The following is a 25649-nucleotide window of genomic DNA, read 5'->3' on the forward strand; positions in this document are numbered from 1 at the left end:
AGGCTTCAAATTTTTGTAGTGATAAATGTACATTTTTTAATGGGAAATTCCCATAGCTTTCATAATAAAAGAAAAAATCTGGAGGCATGACAGCCACTATAAACAAAGAAACCTGAATATTTCTTCATCTTCTAGCAGAGCTGTCTGCTGTCGAGCAACTACATCATTTCTTCAAGGAAAAGGATGGCTTTAATCCAGTTAAAACCACTACAGCTTCTCCAAAGAATATTTATTAGGTAGTGCATATAATACCAACAAAATTCACTATGAAACAAAGAAAAAAGCATCAATTCTGGCTACAAAAAGTTAATCTAAAACATAAAAATACTGTTTATGATTCAAATCACTACTGTATGGATATATTAGCTGACAGGCAGTCTGTCTGACTTATGATGCCACAGTTATTGAAGAGGCCATCTCTACCTAATCAGGAATTTAGGTGAGCCTGGAGACATTACTGGATTTTGGCAAGACTTTCAGGCAACTTTGTTCAAAAGACTAAATTTTTAGTAGTATGGAACTGGCACAAAAACAGACACATAGATCAATGGAACAGGAGAGAAAGTCCAGAAATAAACCCACGTACTTACAGTGAATTAATCTACAACAAAGGAGGCAAGAATATACAGTGGAGAAAAGACAGTCTCTTCAATAAATGGTGCTGGGAAAACTGGACAGCTACAAGTAAAAGAATAAAATTAGAACATCCTCTAACACCATATACAGAAATAAATTGATTAAAGACCTAAATGTTAAGACTGGATACTATAGAACTCCTAGAGGAAAACAGAGGCAGAATACTCTTTGACATAAATTTCAGCAATACTTTTTTCAAACCAGCTCCTAGAGTAATGGAAATAAAAGCAAAAATAAACAAATGAGACCTAATTAAACTTAAAAGCTTTTGCAAACCAAAGGAAACCATAAACAAAACGAAAGACAACCTACAGAATGGGAGAAAATATTTGCAGATTATGTGACCGACCAGAGACTAATTTCCAAAATATACAAACACCTCATATAGCTTAACATCAGGGGAAAAAAACAATGAAAATATGGACAGAAGACCTAAATAGACATTTCTCCAATGAAGACATCCAGGTGGCCAACAGGCACATGAAAAGATGCTCAATATCGCTAATTATTAGAGAAATGCAAATAAAAACTACAATGAGGTATTACCTCACACCAGTCAGAATGGCCATCATTAAAAAGTCTACAAATACTAAATGCTAGAGAGGATGTGGAGAAAAGGGAACCCTCCTACACTGTTGATGCAGCCACTATGGAAGACAGTATAGAGGTTCCTTAGAAAACTGAAAATAGACTTACCATATGATCCATCAATCCTACTCCTGGGCATATATCCAAAGAAAACTAAAATTCGAAAAGACACATGCACCCCAATGTTCACAGCAGCACTATTTACAATAGCCAAGATATGGAAACAACCTAAATGTCCATTGACAGATGACTGGATAAAAAAGTTGTGGTATATACATCTACAATGGAATACTACTCGGCTATAAAAAAAGAATAAAGTAATTCCATTTGCAGCAACATGGGTGGACCTGGAGATCATCATTCTAAGTGAAGTAAGCCAGAAAGAAAGAAAAATACTGTATGATTATCACCTACATGTGGACTCTAAAAAAAAAGAGACAAACGAACAGATTTATAAAACAGAAACAAACTCACAGACATAGAAAACAAACTTGTGGTTACCAGGGGGTAAAAGAGGTGAGACGGGGTAAATTGGTAGTTTGAGATTTGCAGATACTAACTAATGTATATAAAACAGATAAACAACAAGTGTATACTGTATAGCACAGGGAACTATATTCAATACCTTGCAATAACCTATAATGAAAATGAAAAAGAATATGAAAAGGAATATATGTATGTGTCTGTTTGACTGAAACATGCTGTACACCAGAAATTGACACAACATTGTAAACTGATTATACTTCAAAAATAAAAATAATAGTTTTTTAAAAGACTAAAATTTTTAACAATTCAGAGTTACTTTCAATCCTACTGAACTTCTTTAACATCATTAAAGACTATTTGTTTCCCAGGGCTGGTGTAACAAAGCACTACAAACTGAGTGACTTAAAGAAAATATATTGTCTCACAGTACTAGAGGCTAGAAGGACTAGCAAGACTGTGCTCCTTCTGAAACCCTGGCTCTTCTAACTTCTAGCCAGCAATCTTTGGGTGTTCCTTGGCTTATAAATGGCATCACTCCAATCTTTGCCTCCATCATCACACTGCATTCTCCTATGTGTCTGTCTTCACCTCTTCTTATAAGGACACCAGTAATTACATCAGCAAAGATCTTATTTCTTTTTATTTTTTATTGAAGTGTACTTGATTTGCAGTGTTAGTTTCAGGCGTACAGCAAAGCAATTCAGTTATACATACACCTAGATTTTTTTCAGATTCTTTTCCATTATAGCTTATTACAAGAAATTGAATATAGTTCCCTGTGCTATACAATAGGTCCTTGTTGCTTATCTATTTTATACATAGTATTGGGTATCTGTTAATCCCAAACTCCTAGTTTATCCCTCTGCCTACTTTCCCCTTTGGTAAACATAGTTTTTTTTCCTATGTCTGTAAAAGACCCTATTTCTAAATAAGGTCACATTCACAGGCATTAGGGATGGGACAGGTAGGGGTGATAAGTCTCGAACATGCTTTTGAGGGGACAGAATTCAACCCACAATGACTATTTATCTGCTTAAATGGTTGTCCACAAGTTTATTTATTTGATGTTTATAGACCCATTTTCCTACCAGGACCATCATATAAGACTGAATACTGCTATTCCTAACCCTAGTACATAAATGCCCTTTATAAGATAGTAACCAGAATGACAAAAAAGGAAAGATGACACTATTTTCTATAAGACCTTGAATTAATGGATATTTTAAAAACTAATCTATCTCTTTAATGTATACATCTTTAATGTAAACAAACTGTACTCGAACAAAACTTCTTAAAAGAGTGACTTTCTAATCCAATTCGAAGGACTTTTTTTAAGTCCTAACTTCCATTAATTGCCCATAAGACAGATCTGGCATTAATAACCATACATCCCCCCTTGGCTTTTACTCTGTAATTTTTAACCTTGACTTTCTTATCTCTCTGGCCACTTCTCAGTCTATTTTTCAAGCCTCTCCACCTCTATGGACTTCCTAAAAGTTGATTATCTCCAAGGTTCTATTCTGAATTCTTTTCTATTCTTTCTATATTCCATCTTTGGAATAACTCACTAGCTTCAAGTATCAGCTGTTCACTAATAATTTACAAATCTCAAACTTAAAACGTTTTTCCTGACCTCCAGATTTGTTTATCAAATAACCTTCCAGACACTTTAACTTGGCAATTCACAATCACCTCACATTCAGAATTTTCCGAAGTGAATTTATCATTTTCCATCTCTCCATTTTCTAACCTGTTCCTCCTCTTGTAAATGATGGGTGGGGAGGGTCGTGAGAGGGGAGGAGGATGGTAACTGAGAGGCAGTACAGTGTGAAGGCTAAGAGTATAGACTCTTAAGCCAGAATGAATTGATTTAAATCTCACCCCACAGTTACGAGTTTTGTGACTCTGTAGTTTCAGTAGTGCATGTTTCTAAAAGCAAAAGTTAAGCCAAATATTATAAGATGGCATCATTAGTCTCTACCTCTACCTATTCTCTCATCTTCCCCTGAAACTCTCCTTGAAACTTTATCAATCAATCCAGAGATATTCATGTCTCCTAATCCTTATGAATTCTCTTCTACCATGAACACCAACACCATCTAACTGCCCACTTTCAAAGAAAATTACATTACTAATAGCTCTAAAGATCCTGGAGTTCCCATAAAGATGGAATTTAGACATATGCCTTGCGTACCTCCAGTCTGGCAAAATCCTGAACATATTTTACCAGCTGGCAGATGGCTATATAACTTCAGCCTCAGTGGGCTATGGAATAGACTCAGGTCAAACTCAAAAGCAGCAAAGTACACTGAAAAGTTAAGAATCACTGTATCGGGGGAAGGGTATAGTTCAGTGGTAGAGTGCATGCTCAGCATGCACAAGTTCCAGGGTTCGATCCCCAGGACCATTAAATAAATAAAATAAACCTAATTGCTCCCCCAGAATTAAATAAATTAATAAACTGGCCTAATTGATTTTTTTTAAATCACTTTATCATTTTAGTTTAAGAAAAACAGATCTGCTGCTGCCTTTGGTATGTTTTTAATTAAGGTGAAAACTTGCAAAAGCAAATGCCAACACTATACAATAAAACGACTTTAAATATTTTAAGATCAGAATCTGAAAACCAGAACAGATGTTCACATCTGTTGCACAGTAGACAACATCTTATCTAGGATCATTTTAGAATTAACATTATAAAATCACAAAATGAAGAGTCAACATAAACTGTAATTACAGAAAGAACAAGAGAAGCCATGACTTACACTCAATTCATTATTATTTATGCTAATACAGGGTTTTCAATCTCAGCACTACTGGTATTTTGGATCAGATTAATTCTTTGTTGTGGGGGCTGTCCTGTGTACTGTAGAATGTTTGGCAGCATCCCTGGCTTCTATCTTGTAAATGCTAGTAGCATTCCCTAGTTATTACAACCAAAAATGTCTCCAAATATTGCCAGATATCTTGGGTGCAAAATCATCTCTGGTTTAGTACCACTGTGTTAATGGAATGAAACATCACAGTATAGAGTAACCTCAAATGACTGGTAAGAAATAATGCAAATACCTGGTACTACATACTACTTTTTAACTTTCTCCCTACACGTCAGTAGGGAGAAACTTTGTGATCTGATAATTAACAGTATTTTAAACTATAAAATAAAAACAAATCCTAAAGGAATGTTCTGACTGCATGAGCCCTTAAGAAGCCTTCCCTTCCTGAAAGGCAGAGGAAGGAAACTAAATTTGTGGTTTAAAATCTACTATATTGCAACATGCTAGTTACTTTATATAATTTATTATTTCTGATGACAAAAACCCTACAGTGATAAATATATATAATATTTACACATAAATAGACTACTTCTGAAAGGATATAAGAAACTATAACAATGGTTGCCTTGAAATATGAAGACAAAGAATAAGAGGTCTGGAGTAGAAAAAAGTCAGTCAAAATTAGTCCAGAAGCCCTACTTTGGCACCTACCTGACTTAAATAACCATATCATCAATCTCCTTCTATAATGCAATGAAGTTAATTCATTCAATAACTCTTAAAAATCCATAAATTCACAGTATAAGAAATACAAATAGGAAACAACTCCTTACTCTCAAGAAATGTATAATCTCATGGCAAAAACAACCATGTAAACAGTGAATCACACACACACACAAATAATTTAACAATTCTTTCAACAAATACTGAATACTGCTATAGACTTAATATCCCCAGCATTCAGTGTATCCCCTAAATTCAGTATAACCTCCAATGTGACTATATTTGGAGATATGGCTTTTAGGAGGCAATTAATATTAAATAAAGTCATACATATGGGGTCCTAATTCAATAGCTGGCCTTATAAGAAAAGGAAGAGAAAGATTTCTTTCTCTCTCCCTACAGCCACATACCAAGCAAAGGCCATGGGGGCATACAGTGAGAAGATGGCTGGCTGGCTGTAAATCAGGAAGAGAGCCCTCACCAGAATCCAGCCATACCAGCACCCTGCCTTGGACATCTATCCTTCAGAACTGCAAGGAAACACATTTTTGTTGTTTAAGCCACCCAGCCTATGGTATTTTGTTATGGTAGCCCAAGCAGATTAATACAGATATCTACTGTGCCAGACAATATACCAGGGACTAGAGTTAAAAAGATATTCATCTTGAATTCAAGAAAAAAAAAAAATTTGCCCTCAAGAATACCACTGTCTAATCAATGAGAGAAACAAGTTACAATGTGGTAAATGCTCTACTGGAAAAAAAGAAAAAAAAAAAAAAGAGGACACAGACAAGCCTAACACTGCCTCAACCCTAAGGAATGTCAAAAAAAATTTTTTAATGTCCACATCCCAGAACTGTAGCTTGAGCTGAACTGTGATAGAAAAGTATGGATTCACAAGGCAGACCAGGATAGAAGGAAATTCCAAGCAAGGGGGAAATTCCAAAAGCAAAAGCTTGAAGAGAACGTGTTAAGTTCCAGTAACCATAAACAGTTCAGTGTTGCTGGAATGCAGAGTAGGGAAGGGAGAGTAGTAGGAAATGATGCTGAAAATGTAAGCAGGAACCAGATGATGGATGTGCCATGATAAGGAGTTTGAACTTTATTTTGTGGGCCACACGGAACCACTGAAGAATTTTAAGCAGGGGAATAAAATGAACAGATTTGTATTTTAGAGAAGCACTCTGGCAGAGTATGAAAAAGAGCCTGGGGGATGGAGAAGAGAGGCATTTTACTAGTTAGAAAGCTACTGCAATAATCCAGAGAGAAAAATGATAAAGGCAGGAACTGAGAGAAATAGAGAGAAGAGAATGGATTATAGAAATATTTATGGGGCCAATGAAACTAGCACAGGCCTTGAAGTCACACACAAAAAATTTAACATTTAACCTTAGCCTCTTTAAACCTAGTTCCCTCACCTGTATAATGGAAATAAGAAAAATCCCTCAAGGGTTAAATGTATGAGTTAAGAAAATAATTTCTGTATGCTGTATAAGCTATAATTATTTCTAGATGATGTTAATTTCCTTAGAAATGATAGGAGTACCTTGGTGTCTATTTAAATGGTCTGGTGGAAACAGGTGTGGAAGTCGAGAGAATAACCAAGAATCAAAGATCACCCCTGAATTTGTGGCCTAGGAAATAGGGTTAATAGTGGTGTCAATAATTGCGCCAGGAAATAAAGTAAGAAGAATGGTTTTGGAAGGTAAAGTGCCTTGAAGTAAATAGAATGCTATGTGCACATGCGAAGACTTCTAACTAGAGACCTGAAGAATGAGGGAGGATTTGTGATGGACCCAAAAAAAGGCAAGTAAGATATCAAGGGGTACAATGGCATTCGAGAACAAGATCAACAAAGCCACAGAAATAGGAACTATATAAATCATTAAGTCCTAATGAACTATGAACTACAGAGTGACTATAGGTATGAGGGAGAGAGAAGGGGGGATGGACAGATTGGGGTGTGGGAGAGAGAGAGAGACTGGGGAAGATTAGACTGCTCAAAATATGGAAGAACTGTAGTAGGAACAGATAGGAGGTGAGTGAAACAATAAAAGATATTGCTTACAGTGATGCAGTGGAGACATAATAAAATTCTTCAACAGAAAAGTTCTATGAAAATGGAAATAAAGATGCAAGTGAAATGAAGAAATCAAACTATCTCACAGAAATAACATAGGAATGAAAAAATTTTAAGGCTCTGAGGATAATGAAATCTTGTTATAGGCCCACTTCTTTATTTTCTTTACTTAATAATTGCCAACTAAAGAATGTCAAGAGCCATCTGGTTCTACAAAAATTAAGTCACTAGCCTCTGTAGTCACTGACTTTCAACATATCCTGAAAGGAGCTCTGAAGGAAATCAGATAGAATGAGGCACTCTGTGCTTTGGGAAAACTAGTGTAACAGGCCTCCACATTATTTTCAGGAGAAAATTTTATGAGCCCAATTGTTGCATCTTCCCATACTTAGAAAAGCACTAAAATTGTTAACTGAAATATATGTTCCTAGTGACTAGCAGCAACCTTCTACTGAGACGTGTGCTTGACTGCACATACTCCTTCTCCAAAATAACCTATGCGCTGACCTCCCTCATCTCTTCAGAGCAGTTCCTCGGAGCTGTCTTCCAGGCTACATCCTCAGTAAGTCCGCAAGTAAAACCAAAACTCACAGCTCTTATGTTGTGCACTTTTATTTCAATCGACAAAACTTTATTTTGATAATGAAACCCTGTTTAGGCCTACATCTTTACTTTTAACTTAACTTTATTTTGGACCCACGAATGTATTATATGCTCACTATAAAATTTACATTGCAGAAATACACAACATCTAGCTAACTACCAAATGCAATGAATTTTACCTCAAAATATCTCTAGACTTTGTCTATATAAATTAATCTCCATCCAACACACCACCTTAAGTATTGGCTGTCATCACCTTCTGCCTGAACAACTTCGACAGCTCCCACTGGTTCCTCCGCATCCTCTCATAATGTAGTCTCTAATTTTATTACACATGCACATAGTAATTTAAAAGTTTACCAGGACATATACTTAAAAGTCTCCCCTTCAGCCTAGTCTCAAAGCCATTTACTTCCTCTCTTTATCAGTCAAAATAAACTAGATTATGTGCAGCAACAATCTCAAAATCTCAGTTGTCTTAAACAACAAAGGTTTCTTCCTGGCTCTCGCTCCATGGTCAGTGGGCAAGCTCTGCTTATTCCAACTCAGAGCCTAAATGCTGTATTATGTCCAGCCACAGCATTTAATTGCTAATGTAAGATCCTCTGGAATTTTTTTTTTAAATCTTCTTTTTGGCATTTCCTTAACTAATCATGCATCTTTTCAGATGTTCATTAACCATCCTGATTCCCTATTTCATGAACTGCCTATTCAAATTCTTTCTCATTTTTCCTTTGAATTCTTAGTTTTTTTAAGGTGTTTTTCATATTTTGGGTAATAATCCTTACTTAATTTTATACGTTACAAATATCTTTTCTCAACCTGTAGCTGCTTCTTTGACTTTGTGATATCTCTTGTTCTACAGAATTTCTTAATTTAGTGTAGTTGTTATTTATTAATTTTCTTTTATTATTTGTTGCTTGTTCCTTTGAAAAAAAATCCTTTTCTAGACCAAGGTCTTAAAGATATATATTTCCTTTTAGTTTTTCACACATGGATTTTTTTTCCATGTACAAGTGTCACTTTTGGATCATTTCTAATGAACTTCCTTAGTATTAGGTTCCCCCCCCCACACCTTCCATATGTTTTGAAATTTAAGTTTGCAGTCTCAGGCTTTTGTTTGTTCTCTCTTTCCTCCAATTCCCACTCATCATCTCCTCTCCAGGATATTTTCAAGTATTTCCCCTTGATAACTATCTTGCTCACAATCCAAAACTAGGTCCTTTAATGTCGTTTTGAAACTCCAACTCTGCAGAGATACTGGGGATGCTGCAGATCCTGTCACAGACTGAGTGACTTTGGCTAAGTTCCTGGTCATAAGGTTGAGTGTCTTCATTCTCATATTCCTCAGGTGCACAGTTCATGAAAAAATAAAAACTTTTAGAAGGAAGAAGCTGTTGTCTTTTTTGCCTCCTTTCAAGGAGAGAGAACACCTGGGTTCAAGCAGGGAGCCTGAGTCTGATCCTGTCACATGGTCACTTTTGGACCCTGTTAACTCTACAGGAACCTACAGTTTGGGCTCATCATTGCCAACTTCCAGAATTCGGCTATGTACAACACTTTGCTCTTCTTTTTCAAGGAAATGTTAAACTTGTTTTTTAGCTTTTGATATGTTATCTTTGAATATTATATCTGTCAATGCTGTTTTTGAAACAGAAGTCACATAACAAATCATGAAGTTTGAAGCATCTTTACTAACAGTCCCTGAGTCACCATCTGGTCTTCATATCTTTGTTGCTACTTTCTTGCTAGTATTTTATAACAATATACAAACTTCATTGATGATCAGATACTGGAAATGGCAACTTGAAGAACTCTGTACAGAATACCTGGAATTAGCTACAGGTTAAGACAAAAAGCAGCTGTCATTCACAAGTTTCTTTTAAAGTGTTTTCTGCTTTTTGAAGTAAGCTTAAGAGAAATATTTAATGAACATTAAAATGACAATACATGTTACTTCTCCCACTCCTGCTTTCCCAGTATCTATGAATCTTAGTGGAACTGTCTCTTTTTTTTGAGGAAGGGGTGGCAAAAGGGGTAAGTTTCTTAACTGTGGCTGAACTCTGGTGCTACTCACCTGCCTATCTCTAAATCCCTAAAATTCCCCTCTTCTAAGCACCTCTCAGTATTAAAAACTTACTTAAAAACTTGTAAAAAGGGAGCAGCTTTACTATAAAAGTACTAAAAGTACTAACATACAGACTTAAGATTATGGGGGAAAAACCTTCACTGATAGGTAACTATGTCTACAAATACACTATTGCTCAGTTTTAAAAGAAAAACACAACTTTTCTTTCTTTAAATGAAGCTTGGTAATATTTTTTTCTCCTAAATTGGATCTCATATATTAAAAAACAATTACTAAGCATAGCATTTAAAATTCTTAACCTTCCATAAATTTTTTTTCATACTCCATGAAAGATGTATGGTTACAAAGACATATTCATAATTGCCAGCAGGTGCCATCCTCCAACTTAAATCTAGAAGGCTTAATTGGAAGCAATGTTTGAAAGGAGTCTGCACCTGTAAGACTAAGCAGTATGTTTCTGTGTACAAATGAATTTTATTAACTGTGCTATACTATTTAGTAAAAATCTTCCCTTCAAGCTTAATTTTGCAATTGCTCAGTATTTCTCTGGATATATGTATTTTAAATGGATGTTTGACCTTTCAGTCATCAGGGATTAGTCCTTTGTGTTAATTTTTTCTTAGTCTCTTATTTTTATTTTTTTGTGAGATACAACCTAATTCCTCTGTTTATGGTAAGCAGTAAGCAGCATTAGGCAATTAATTAATCAAATCTACCTCTAGGAGAAAAACAGAAGGGTTAAGTAATTTAATGGAAATCTTCTGATTTCTTCTGAAAGAAATGCATATCTTTCCTTTCCTTTCCTTTCTTTATTTAATAAAGCTTTTTCTAATTTCTCACTGTACTTTTCAGAAAACAAATAATAGTGAAAAGCTTAAGACTTAAAAAGATACTGTTTTCTCCTGGAGATATCAGACACTCTAAACATAAGATCTTACTGAAAGGAATCAACAAAAACTACCCCGAAAAATTGATCCTAAATAGCGCATGTCACTTTAAATAAATCAACCACTGAAAAAAAGTATTTAAATTGTTAAAACAAAAAAGTACACGATGTTGAATTTTACCTTAAGATCAAGGCAATTTAATTTTCAAACAGAAAGATGTGAGGGGAAAACTTACTGTTCCTGCACTCTAACTGAATGCCAACACACATTCACATGTTCTTTATATTATTTTTCTTACACGAAGCAGATAGTATAATCTAAAATACATTAATAGTATGTTTAAGATATGATACAAAACAGAGACAGTTATATACATACACACACACACACACACACACATAGTTGATTCTTGTATGTTCTATAAAACTGCTGCAAATGCTGAATTAGCAAATATTGAACACTAAAGGGGAAACACATGGTTTGGTTCCGACACCCTCTGGTCACATTTTCATCAACCAATCAACAAATAACATTGTTTTATGTGTGTGTGTCTGCTAAAAGAAAAGTTATTTAATATATATCGTTGATACATTAACATTGAACTCATGGCCAATAGCACAATAACTCATGCCTGAATGAAGTTTATCTAATATAAGTACCTTCTCCATAAGGAGAAAAGCCTTTTTTGCATTCAGGAACACCAGACAACATTTCACCACTACATTTGTGAGCCATTTTAAACAGTGAAATCACCAACAAAAAGCACAAAAATGAGAAAATGTGGCACTATATAGACCACGGAAAGGACACTTGTTTATAATATAAGAACTGAAACAAGACAGCGCACTGCTTTGTTTGACCTCAACTGGTAACATTCGTATCAGATGACTCAAATTTTTCACAGCTCTGCAGATGTCCATAAATGACCACAAAAGTGCCACAAGTATCGACTTTGGGATTACGAACAAATTTAGTGAGTAGGCAAATTTACAAATACAGCACCTACCAATAATGAAGATCAACTTTTGTATACTTATACACATAGGCAAACATGGTATACAGTACACATGTAAAAAGTAGTTTTCCTCTTCCTGCTTCAATTAAACTACCAATGAAATAGTAATTACTGAAGATACTGGATCCACTACAGATACAAAAACACAGAAAAAAAAGTTTGCAACAAAAATTTTTTTACATAGTATGGTTAGTGATTATATAAACTCTAGTTTTCCTTCAAGATTTATTAGCTCCTGATTTTTTTTAACATTTACAAAACTAACAATTCTTGCCTGTATTTTTATTGAGAATTATTGGTGCCAAATATGTTATACTGTGAAAGTATGACAAAGCATAACTTAATAAGTGATTAATAGATTGGGCTACTATTCCCACCATAGTAAAAGTATTGCTATAGCCTCCAGCAAATGAGAAAATACATGAGAACACTATGAATACTATAGAATACTACTAAAATTCAAAGTGATAATATTTGATCTTGGCAAAGTTCCCCAAGATATAATGGATATTTTAAAATATGACTTCAAGTAAAATAGTAAAAATTCAAGACATGCGTTCTAGGCTAAAGGGCAGAAAACTCCTTCCATTTAGCAAAAAGCCAATAGGACAGCAGCACTGTTATAAATAAGCCATTTCAAAATGAGGTTAGTACGTAATAGGGGAGCCTGAAACGGGGTTCCTGTGTTATGGAGGTAGTGGGGGGAACCTGTGTTCATTTCCATAGACACTTATATAACATTTTAGCAAGTAAAATATGTTGGCCCAGAAAACTATCATTTGTTAGTTTGTTACCTAGGCAGGTTCCATCTCTTCAAAGCTGAAGCCAAAGGTATTTGACAGAAAGGTACCAAAAAAGGACAATTTTAGTCATATTACACAATATTAGTAATACATAAATTATGGAATAATAGTTATATTCTAATGATCTATCTTTGGACCCATACTCTAAGGTGAAGAGTACAGTTCTGAGTTACTGGTCATAAATGTTATTTGTGATATTGTGTTCAAAACACTCTAATACAAACATGGAATCTTTGCATATTGAACATTTTAAGCTCAATGTTAAGAAGGAATCTAAGAAATGGCATGTGCGGAAGAACTTTCTGACTTCCCCATGTCCCCTGAAGTAGGTCATAAAACCCTCATGTGAACGGTACCATACCTTTACCTTATCTCCAAAGACAGAGGGATACCAAGAGGAATCCAAAGGAACAGATTTTGCTATTTCCCCCAGTTTACTACCTTTACTCATGTCCTTTTGTCCTGTCACATTTTCTTACAATTTTCCACTCTTCTTCAAACCTAGTATAAAAATGTTCAGGCTTATCTGCTTCTCTGGTCTTCATCTCCTTATGAAAGCTCCTGTGTCATGTAAAACTTGTATCAAATAAATCTGTATGTTCCTCTGATGTTAATCTGTCTTTTGTTACAGAGCCCCAGCCAAAAACACAGAAGGGTAGCAGGAAAAAAACACTTTTCTTCTCTACAATATTAATCTCTTTGTAACATGTGACAGTCTCAATTTAAGATTTCAAGTTAAATATAAGGTAAGTCTATGTAAACAAGGATAAAAAACAGAAAATGAAGTAAATCGAGAATTCAGTATCTATAATGATTCTTGCACCAGTGTTAGAAATTGTTAAATCAGTAACATACTGGGGGACACCTAGATTTGTAAGAATTAGCACCAAAAAGAAATCTTTTAAAAATTTAATATTGGGAAGATCACTCTCCTGCTATAGAGATACCATCCCAAAGCACAAATTTTTTCAATAGCTTTAATTTTAGCCATCTTAAAATGACACAGAGGCAGCACAAAAACACCTCTAAACATGTTCAAGTACAGATACAAGGGAAGCCATCTTATAAAGTACACGTTCACCTAGGTAGGATTTTATTATGCCTAATTTACTGATAAAATTTTTTGTGTGTTTTCAGAATAAACATGAGGGCTGAAAAAGGATTTCAAGATTCATGTAGAACAATGTCAAAACTTCCACTTCAAAACTCTTGACAGACAAATCTCTAGAAATTTCTTGGCTAGCCTCTGTTATATTCAGAGAATGCAGAAATTTGTGTTTAGCTTCTCTGAGCTGAACCTCTCTTCTTGATCAACACATCCCACAGAAGTTCCCTCCAGCTTGCTCTCTCCTATCCCTGTCTTAATTTTAAAACTTTCCTAACTCCGTCTAATCATCCTGAAATCTCTGAACCAAGTTAAAGACTCCCAAATTTCCCCACAACCTCTAACCATTCTACCTATAGATCCTAGTCACTAATCTCATCTCTTTCACTGACAGGGCTCAAACATCCAAACATTCTTTCTTCTTGCCTATTTTCTTTCTGTACTCAAAACACAGCACCACTCCTCTCCAAGTTGAAAATACCCTCATCTGCAATGATTCTGGACAGAGGCTTTTGGTTTTTGACTCAAATGTAAAGGCTCACTCTAAAGCTGGATTTATCTTTCTTTTCTTATGTCTAAGACTTTTCTCAAGTCAGGGAGTTTCTTACTTTAGATTCAAAGGTTTTATTTCCTAATTCTTAAGGGGCAGAAATGTTTAAAATCATGATTATATGAACAAAATACTTAGGCAGAAGAAAGAACATCTTTCATGACAATTTGAAAGTAAGATTTGTCAAGGATGAATGAATCTGCCTAAAGAATTAACTGAAATTTAGTCATAAGTTTTGGAGACTTCATCATTTCATTACCTAAAGAACTCCTTCTACCATCTTAAATATTTTTAGAATTATAAGACACATACCTGACTTTTCAACATTTTCATTTAGAAAATTTTAAATTTATTGAAAATTTGCAAAAATACTACTATTTTATAGTTAATACTTAAGGTTAATTGTTTTTATATAACCTTAACCCAGCTTTCCCTAATATTAACATCTTACACAACCCACAGTACAATCATGGAAACCAGGAAATTAACACTGATACAAATAATTAACTAATCTACAGACCTTTTCCAAGTTTCATCAATTTTCCCACTAATGTCCTTTTTTTGGTCTAGGATTTAATCCAGAATCCCAAACTGTCATGTTTTCTTAGTCTCCAGTATGTGACAGTTCCTCAGTTTTTTTTCATGACCTTGAGACTTTTTTAAAGAAATGGCATGTTATTTTATGTAATGTTTCTCAATTTGGACAACACTGTTTTCTCATGATTACATTGAGATTAAACTTCTCTGGCAAGAATACTATAGAGGTGATGCTGTGTCCTTAGTGCACTGTATCAGGAAGCCTGAGATGTTAAGGTGTCACTTGGTTAGGTGATGTCTCCAGGATTCTCCACTGTAAATAAGGCTTCTCTTATTTACAGGCCTTATTTCCAGTGATTAAAAAATATCTTATGGGAAAGACACATTGAGACTATGCAAATATCCTGTTTCTCACCAAACTTGCACCACTAATATTAGTATCCATTAATACCACAAAATACATTGATTCCCCAGTACCTCCTCTAAGAATAAATCAATGAAAAAACCTAAATACTTTCCCTCACCAAAAAAAACAAACAAAAAAAAAAACCCCCTACAAAATACAATAAGAATCTGTGAATATTTACCTAATGATGATTTTTTATTGTCATCATTCATTCTTCATTTATTAACTGGAATTCTACTATAAAAAAGAGCTGTCCCTCAATGTTCCTGTGAACTAAAACTTCTCTAAAATATAAAGTTTATCAATTTTTTTTAAATTATAAAAATTTAAAAGGCGTCCCTTCTCCCTTGCTTATGTTAGTATAGACTCATAGATATTTATTTTATTCTATGGATTCTGATCCAATACTATCATTACTTATTTCATCTCAGCTTTGGCCAGTACAAATGCCTTCAAACTAGCTGTAACTTTCCAACATATTCTTATCATTTTTTGAGCACTTCCTTACTCTCTAGTACCATTAAATGTTCCAAGTTCATCTTGATTTCCCTGCCCTAGCCCTAGAATCAACCATTTCTCAAAGGTTCTTTTTATAGGAGAATATTATTTAGAACCAAGATACGGGCAGCAGTGTGTTCATTGCTACAGTAGTGTCATTACTTCTAGCCTTCTCAGTGGAGAGAGTTAAGAACCTAGCTTTCATTATACACAATATTTTTACTTATTTGTTCAATACAAGGATACACTTACAGTAAAATTGATAATAGCAATTCAGAAATGCTAACCCATACCTCTATGAGAAAGAAACTTACTAACTAGAGTATAGTATTTCGGGATAATTTTTTTTGTCTTTAGCTTCATGGTTTTTCAAAGTGACTTAAGCTAGTTCTTTTACTCTCTGCCCTCTTCAGTGTAATTATATACTATTCATTGATAATACAATTAGGTTATTACTTATACACCTTCTTGCGTTCTTTTCACATACTCTTTGATATGAATGACATTTATTTTTTGAATCATATATCTGTTTTAATGAACATTTAAGAAGAGTACTTTGTTCCTTTGACTAATGAATAGGAATGGAAAGAAAACTCATCATCTCCTTGACAAAGAAACACTCACAATGTTCCTGATATTAATGAATCAATTCAAGGCATTCCAGACATGTCCAGACACAGGACACTCTATCTCCAGAATCCTAAAATAAAAATATAATACAAAATAGATAAAGAGACAGATAAAAAGAAACACCAGAAAGAAACTCATACAACCATTGTTTGATGCTTTACCCTGTGTTTCCAAGATAGTCCAAGTGGAATGTGAAATAAAAACATGGGTAGACTTCCTGTTTCCCTGTAGGTCCTACGCCCAATTTCCTGCTTCTTTCAAATCTCAAAGATAGAAGACTGATTACAGTGCCTGAAAATCCCTAATATAATTAATACTAATGTTTACAAGAATCCGAATTTTTATTTATTTTCAAAACACTTGCTGCATGCATCCTCTGTGCCAGGCACAGTGCTAAGTGCTTTATATGCATTTATCCAAATAGAGCTTTGGGGAAGACAATTAACTGCTATGATTCACACTGATTTGTTTCCTCCCTAGATTTTACACACTATTGTGCTAGTACAATCAACATCTAGTGGTAATGAAAAGATAACAACAAAAATTTGTCAAGACCAATCTTTTATGAGAAGCAATTTAACCTACCAGTGCAGATGGGTGGATATTTGATAGAGTTAATAAGCAACCATAAATATATGAGAAAATAAACATATGAAATTATTTTGCCAACTAAAATCACAAAGTTTTTTAAAAACACTTCATAGAAGGTATTTCATATAAGACAATCCACAAACTTTTGGACATCAAGACCTGGCCATTAGATCCTTTAGCATTCTACTCACCACCCCAGATAATTATAATCAAGAGTTATATATTATTTTTATATAATAGATTTAATTTTGTCAATGAATTCTCTGTTTTATGAAATGCTGAGTTAAAAAAAAAACACTAGTTGCATAACTCCTGGGTATAGTATTTATGCAGAATATAATGTGAATACACTATCATTAAAGACAAGTACCTGAACTAGATGGACTATACCAATGTTTACAATAACACGGTGTCATATAGGGAGGGACAGAACAAATATAAGCATGGAAAACGATGTCTAAACAGGACTGCTCAGGTATACTACCCTAGACCTCAGCTACTGCTAGTATCAATCATAGCATTACCACTGCTTTAAGTTCTTGCCGTTCCTGCAAAACAGTCAGGGCACACTGGTGATAAGGTGAAACACCTGAATTACCAAACCACAACCTCTAACATTTGCCTAACTCTGAGTCGGTACGACACCACTGCTCAAAAAGTCTGTCTTCCATTGAAACAAACAAACAAACAAAAACTTTTGGAAGGTAGTTATATCTTAGTGGTAGAGCACATGATTGGTACACAAGAGATCCTGGGTTCAATCCCTAGTACCTCCATTAAACAAACAAAAAGTCTGCCAATCTCTGGCACACAGGTTTTTATTCACTGATGCTGAACTTTGTATGGTTTACCATCAGTAAGAAAGACTCCTGTTCTGTCCTGGTTCTTGGATTCCTATTAAACAATTTAATTCTATGCAAATGGTTAATAGCATATCAATTTCCTTAACTCACTGGCTATAACCTGGGATCCTTCTGGTGATGAGCTACAAAAGGACTAGCAAGGGTCCTTATAAAAACAACAGTCTCTTCCCCAGCCAGAATACAAAGAAAATTATATTAATTCTCATCTGGGGAAGAGGGTGCTCACAGCCCCAAGGGGCCACAATTTGCTTGGAACACAGAAGTGACAGTTTCTACAAAACACGAACAACCAAGGAACCGTATCATATCCTTTCTTACTCCTATTACTTGCCCGTGTTAGGCAACCACTTATGGTGAATATGGTGACATAGAAGGAAAGGTAAAGATAGGGCAACCCATAATTCCTTTTTCCTCTCAGGTCTTCCTTATTCATCAGCAAGCAAAAGTAGAATGTTGGCAGAATACCTGTGTGTATCAAGAAGTAAAATAAAAACAGGTGCATTAGTGTTGTACAGTATTTCTAGCATTATGGTAAAAACTACACATGCAAGTACAAGCTATAAAATATAACTGCATAATTTCAATGATTCCACAAACAAGTTAAATATTCTTATATTTGCATTCTAAATGGGCATTGCACAATATAAAAATGAATGGTAAAACTCATGTTAATGATTTAAATTTTTATTTTTCTTTGCTTAAAATGACATTAAATGATAAATGAAAAAACTATGACAAGTCAAAGGAGAGACATGGAAAAGAGAAAAAGCTATATATTTTATTATCTTTAACAGCACTTTTTTCCTGCTTTGTGAACAAAGGGGCCCATATTTTCATTTTGCCCTACATCCCATAAATTACGTAGTGTCCTGCCAACACTCAACCTTTCCGTGTTTGGATAAAGTATTAAGAAAGTACAATATAAGATATCCTAGAGCTAGAGCATAGTTCCCTACGGAAACCACTCTGGCCAGTGCTTGAAAGGTAGTGTGAAACCACAACCCAGACCAGGAGGTCTATATTAGTTTGCCAAGGCTACTAAAACAAAAGTACCAGAAACTGTGTAGCTAAAACAAGAGCCAATTTATTGTCTCTCAGTTCTGGAAGCTAGAAATCTGAGATCAAGGTGTTGGCAGGGTTAATTTCTTCTGAGGACTATGAGGGAAAATTTGTTCCACACCTCTCCTTCTGGTAATTTCTTGGCAATCTTTAGTGTTCCCTGCTTTACAGATCTCTACCTTCATCTTCACATGGTGCTCCCCCTGTATGCATGTCTGTGTCTAAATTTCCCTTTTTTGTAAGGACCCAGCCATAATGGATTAGGGGTTCACCTTACTCTACTACGACCTCATCTTAACTAATTACACCTGCATTAACCATATCTCCAAATAAGATCATATTCTTAGGTAAAGGGGGTTAGGACTTTAACATGTAAGTTTGTGGGGGGCAAAATTTAACCCATAACAGAGTTTTAACTAGGAAATCCACAAATATGCTCTAGGAGACCAATCATGAACTCTTATATTGTTTACAACTTTGAGTAAGCATGTGCTTATGTGACCAGGCAAGTGTGTGAGTACACGTGTGTGGGTCATGCTGTGTTGAGAAAGGATACACAGATTTCATCAGATTCATACAGGAACAGAGGACTTTTAACAAGAAGGAAAGAATCATTGGCCTAAGTGAAAGATCACTGGGTTGGGGTTTATAATGTTCCAGGACTCCCAACACCTTTAACTGATGAGATAAGATTATTCATTATTTTCTAGAAGAACTGGATCCCAGTACATATCATATTTTGGTATGCATCAGAAATACCTGTACTTACCATTTTGCCACACAAAATAGTAAAAAGATAATTTACTGAAAAAACTAGATTTAATAAAATTAATTTTTACTGCCTCAACCAAGAGATATTCTTAAGTGAAACCAGGTAGTTTGTTGTTGTTGTTTTTTAAACTGTAAGTTCACTGAAGATCACAGTGAAAACTAGTACAGTTTGGTACCACCACCTTGACCTGTGCTAAGGAGCCGGCAGTTTTACCCACTACTGCTTTTGTACAAATATCAACAAAGTGAAAAAAGCAAGTAACATCCTAGAACTATAATGAAAGTAGGTTTGACCTTGCAGATCCTCTGAAATGGTCTTAAGGACTCTCCAGGGGTTCTTATTTAAGGCGTTAAAGACTTAAATTAATTCTAAAAGTCTGCTAAACCCATTTGACACAATAAATATGTAAAAAAGTCTCTTCCACCTCCCACTCCCACCTCACTCCTTTTCCCACCTGCTCCTCTTCAATCTAAGAGAAGACTGGGTTCTCAACCAAATAAACGTCTGGCTATAATCCAACATTAGCTCAATGAAGTCCTGGCAACTTTTAGGCATTACAGCCTTCCTCTAAAACTGAGGAACCACAGGCAAAATTGTGCTAACAATAGTGCTCTTTACAAAAAACACTCTTAAATCCTTTTTGCTGCATGTTCATTTTAAGAAGCCACTGTAATTTCCAACATTTTACTGCATGATAATTACAGAACAATCCTAAAAGGAAAATGCAGATAGTCTTGAAATCATTCAGCAATAAAAATTAAATTATACTCACTTGTTAAGAGGCTGAGTTAATTAATATGTTGAGATTCCTTGGTAGCTGCTACGTGATCCCTTAATACAGCACTTCAACAATTTTTGTATACTATATACTAAAGATTAACATTTGGCTCACAGGTTTGCTTTAAAAATAAAACTCTAAAAATATCACTCATTTATATCAACTTAAAATGTTATGTAATGATTTATCATCTTATTGACTTTATACCAATGAAAACACTGACTAAATATATATGTAATATTTTTAAGGATTAGCAACCTGTATAGAAGATGAAGCCATTTTAGCTGGCATGCAAAACTTAAAGTAAATGTGGCCTTACTGAAAGATTATCTCCAAAATTCATTAGCAAAACAAAATCATTCCCATCTACTGTTATTTCAGAATACCTTTCCCTTGAAATGCTTCTGCAAAATTCTTAGTACTCTGTAATCATATCAGGTACAAGAAAAACTTGCACTCACTACAGTTTAAAAAAAAAAATCTGCAACTGATTAAAAAAACTCTTTAATTCAGAACCATGTTCCTTTTAGGTACTGCCACCACATGCCATCCAACTTTATGATTACATAACTGGGGGGATGAGATGTGAGGTATTGTTGGCAATCTTCACCAGTTCCCCTTCACTCACAACTGTGAGTTGGGTAGCAAGCAAACAAAAGACATTTGCATACACGATAGGCTGAGTGACATCTAAATGAAAAGAGCTGCCAACCTTTGCCTAGCTTAGATAATAAGAATGTTATAAAATGTTCATTTCATTGTGTGCCCTTTCACACAACTTCTATTTTTTTTGGTTACGTGCTTGCATTATTTTGAACTAGCTGTATTTTTTTAAGTTACCAGATTAAAACTATTTTATCTAAATCAAGCATAATTTAGGAGAGTTCAAAATTCAGTATTAGAATTAGAGATTATAGAAGTAGAACTAATTTAAATAAGAAAAAGTCTGAATTGATTTGAAAAAAGGAATACGAAAAATAATCAAAAATAAGTTTCACAATTAGTAGCTAAATTAAAAGTTAAGAGAATTCTAGTGATAAAACTAAAAAATTTTAAACTATGCACTATTCAGCTAATTTACTGAGATCTGAGTATAAGAATCACTTGTTATAAAAGTAACCATATAGGAATAAAAACATAACTTTTAAAATTCTCATTATATATAGTATAACCATTATGTTCATTAACCATAGGAAGACAGCAAAGTGTGCTATTATTATCATATTCTACAAAAATGTAAGACCACTTCCTGTTAGTACTCTAAAAAGAACTTACTCTTCTGTCAAGGCACAGTTAAAATTTATCTTTATATCATTTAATTTGAATCTAATTCTGCAAAGAATGCTACATTAAACATTAGCTAAAGTCACTAGGTGGTTGAGGAATGGCAAGAATTCCATATTCTATAATTGTGTCAAAGTATCCCTTCAACCTGCCTAAGTAGGAAGAGAGCAGAAAGACACTATACAATAGGAAGAGCAGCAAGCTCACCAGTAAGAGTGAAAAACTCACAAGAGAATTTGATCTCCCTAATTGTAAAATAGCACAAGTATCTGATGAGCAAAGAAAGTGCTGGGTTTTCTCCTTATTCTTTTCTCTGTAAGCAAATACTGACAGAACTATTCATTGTGTGACAGTCATGGTTACTAGTATTGTAACTATTAGCATCAATTTTGTCAACCAGACATAGTTGGTAATATCAAAATATACTAATAAATAGGACCTCTATAGTACTACAGGTCCTCAAGCCTTTATATGAAGTCTTTATAACCAAAAGTGCTTTAAATTCTGAATTTTTCCAGATTTTAGAAAGTATCGTGTGCATATGCCATGTATTACACAACATTCCCAGCAGAGTCTGGGGGAGATCCCAGTAATTAAATCTATCAGTATTTCTTCAGCAAAAAGTATGAATATTCACATAGATAAAAACTGTAAATATCTTTGTATCTATTCAAATTTGTTTTGTCACCAAATGAGTATGCTCCAAACTAACAAAACAGTTTTGATATTCAGTTTTAAATTTAAAAATTCCATAAGAAATTGTAAACCTATAATAACATTCAACAAGCATTTTCACATCTTTAATTGCATTTAAGCATAATATCTTAGAAACAGGCTTAATAAGAGTTAAGTGGAGGGTGGGAAGGGATAGACTGGGATTTCAAAATTGTAGAATAGACTACACTGTATAGCACAGGAAAATATACACAAAATGTTATGATAACTCAGAGAAAAAAATGTGACAATGAGTGTGTATATGTCCATGAATAACTGAAAAATTGTGCTGAACACTGGAATTTGACACATTGTAAAATGATTATAAATCAATAAAAAATGTTAAAAAAAAAAGTTAAGTGAACATCACATACATTTAATAAGAACCTAAAAAAGCAGATCTCCTCCCTCTCTTCAGAAATGCATAATGAAATCCAGTGAATAAAATAAAACCACCAGTCCACATTGACATAAACAAATGAAAAAATAGGGAGAAAAGAAAGTTCTTCCAAATGATAGAATGACAATTAATTAATGTAGAAGAAACATTAGGTTTAGAAAAAAAAATCACCATTTGTCAGAATCATAATGAATGCTGAAACTAGTCTATTGAGAAACAGGATATTCACATAGTCTCAAATGTCTCTTCACAAGTTGCTTTTTAATTACAAAGGGAAAAACAGTAACTTTATCCGGCAGATATCACCTTAACCAAGTGATAAAAGTTAACATCAACAGTAATGAGGCAAATTGACATCATGTGCCCCCAGTAGGATGGGCTAAGATACCAGAACCCAACAATATCTCTGTGGCATTTCTGCTAGAAATGCATTACCTGACTCTAATCATGAGGAGACACCAGATAAATTCAAACTGAGGGACATTCTACAAAATAACTGACCTGTACTCTTCAAAAATGTCAAGGTAATAAAAGACAAAGAAAGACTGAGGGAATGTCACAGACTGAAGAAGTATAAATAGACGTAACTAAACGTAATGCATGGTCCTGAATCTGTCTCCTGGACCAGAAAAAAATTTTTTCCTTTGGCTACAATAAACATTATTAGGACAACTAATCATATTTAAAGGCCTCTAGATCACAAAGTGGTATTGTATCAATGTTAAATTTCCTGATTTTGATAGCTGCATTGTGGTTATACAAGAAAATGTCTTCACTTTTTAGAAAATACACTGACTTACGTAGGAGTAAATTAGCATCATGTCTGCAACTTACTCTCAAATATTTCAGAAAAAGACAGTATGAACATACAGAGAAAATGATAAAGCAAATGTAGTAAAATACTAACATTTGGGAAAGCTAGGACTTCTTCCTCATCTATATAGGAATTCTTTGTATTACTCCTTCAACTTTTTATAAGTCTTAAATAATTTCAAAACAAAAAGTCTATTTTAAACGTTATTGCCAAAAACATCACTAATAGCTAGACCTAAAAGAGCAGTCCTCTCCACCACTGCAGTGAGATTCAAGAGTCCAGAAACACTCCATATTAGCACAGTATCCAAGAAACCAGTTCATGGTAGGCTAAAGAATATGGGCATATCAGAGAGTATAACTGTTAGAGTGCAGAGTTCTTTATGGATACTTTCAAGCAACATTTCCCACTACAGGAGATATGGCTTATGGGAACTATGAGCAAAATGAAAACTGGCTTGGTGACAACTGAAAATGCAACAGCTTTCACTGAACACAGAAGTTTTAGATAGACAAATAGCCACGTTGCAAAAGAGAGTTCAAAACAACAAGGATATGGCACATGAATTTATAGCTAAAATACTTCTTGTTTAGAATTTGGAAGGGCTGTGGCATCTTCTACTGAACTCTGCAGCTCTCTGCATTTAGGTACTGAGCATATAGTAACCATAGCATATGATATCATCTTCAAACTTCAAGTCAAAACTCAAACTTATCAAACTGTGTGGGAGCATCTCACCACTAGTACTTACTGAACCAAATGGACAAGCATTTAATGTCGTCAGGCCAAGTTCCTAAATGGAGTTCCTATGCCCTCCTGGAGGAAGATACAAACAAATGTGGAGGGCAGATGGCAAATAAGACTAAGAACTATAAGTTTCATATATTATTATCAAAAAAATTACTTAACACCTTAAAGAGGAAGGAAATTTTTATATATGTTACAACATGGATGAACCTTGAAAGTATTATGTTAAGTGAAACGAACTAGTCACAAAAAAGACAAATACTGTATGATTCCATTGGTATGAGATACTTAGAGTCGTCAAAATCCTAAGGACAGAAAGTAAAATGGTAATTGCCAGGGATGAAAGAGATAAAGTGGGAAGGGGAGTTGTTGGGTAAAGAGTGCAGTTTCAGTTGGTTTCAGTTTTACCTATTTTGAAAAGTTACGGGGATGGATAGTGGTGATGGTTGCACAACATTATGACTATATTAAATACACCTGAACTGTACACTTAAAAATGGCTAAGATGGTAAATCTTAAGTTATGTGTATTTACCACAATAAAAAGAACTGGGTAATATGTTATATGTCAATTATGCCCCCCCTCAAAAGGAATGCATGAACTGGGGAAAAAACTACTTAATAAATAAATACTTTCTAAGTATTCTTAAAAATCATGATTAACTGATGTGTTCACTTTATGGAAATTCACTAAGACATAAATTTTGGATTTATGTACTTTTTCATATTTATGTTATACTTCAATAAAGCATATTTAAGAAAAAATGTACTTACAAAAGAAAAGCAACAATTACTAAATGGGTCCCAAAACAGTTGCTACCTTTATTGAATTCTTTCTCTTCAACCCCAGTCGGTGCTTATTCTTACATAGTAACTCTTGGGTGTGGCCATCCTAGGCAACTGGGAGCACTGGTTGTGGGGAACAGTTGTTTTAAATGAAAATCAATAAATGAAAGATATCATTTAACTCAATTATTTAAGGATATGCTTATAATGTTAAAGATTTTTATTTGTGCTTTTATTGTTAAGTGCCTAGAGACACTTAACAATTGTTAAGTCAAGAGACAGCCATTACTACTTTCTAAGATAGGCAAACAAACTGAAGTCATACAACCTGAGTTCTAATCCCACCTGTGGTACTAATCAGCTGTGTGACCTTGCTTGGGTTAGCCACTTAACCTCTTTGGATCTGTTTCTTCATCTTCAATTTTTGTT

The 25649-nt window shown here is 34.4% G+C and overlaps 1 protein-coding gene across 1 annotated transcript in view; it reads right to left on the reverse strand.

Moving 5' to 3' along the window:
- Positions 1-25649, reverse strand: part of BMPR2 (bone morphogenetic protein receptor type 2) — a 167800-nt gene that overhangs the window by 111834 nt on the left and 30317 nt on the right. The gene's annotated exons all lie outside the window — the stretch shown is intronic.

Source organism: Camelus dromedarius, chromosome 4, assembly GCF_036321535.1.
Source record: "Camelus dromedarius isolate mCamDro1 chromosome 4, mCamDro1.pat, whole genome shotgun sequence".
Taxonomy (NCBI): Eukaryota; Metazoa; Chordata; class Mammalia; order Artiodactyla; family Camelidae; genus Camelus; species Camelus dromedarius.